The following is a 386-nucleotide window of genomic DNA, read 5'->3' as shown; positions in this document are numbered from 1 at the left end:
TTTTCATTGTTTGTTTAGTATGAGCAACAAATGTAAGCAAATCCACAGCCATTTTGCCTTAGGGATTACTTATTTTAAATTGGGCTAAATCCTAAGTTATTAATACTCTCTTTGCTTTACCTTGCATACAGAAGGCTGTTCTTTGACCATATTAAAGCAGGGCTTTATGTGCTTTTTTGTCTCCTGTTTTCTCTGCAAGCCTGATGATTACTTTCATCACAGAAGAGCAGGGCTGGCACTGAACATCTTGCCTATTATGACATATTTCTCTTGACTAACTAACGCAAGATCATTGTGTAAGAAGACAAATACTATTTGTATGTATATGTGGGTGTAGGTGTGTGCAGAAAATACTAGGAGAGAAAAATGTCTTCTATATATCAAGG

Source organism: Mustela nivalis, assembly GCF_964662115.1.
Source record: "Mustela nivalis genome assembly, chromosome: 15".
Classification (NCBI taxonomy): domain Eukaryota; kingdom Metazoa; phylum Chordata; class Mammalia; order Carnivora; family Mustelidae; genus Mustela; species Mustela nivalis.
This window is presented reverse-complemented; position numbering follows the sequence as displayed.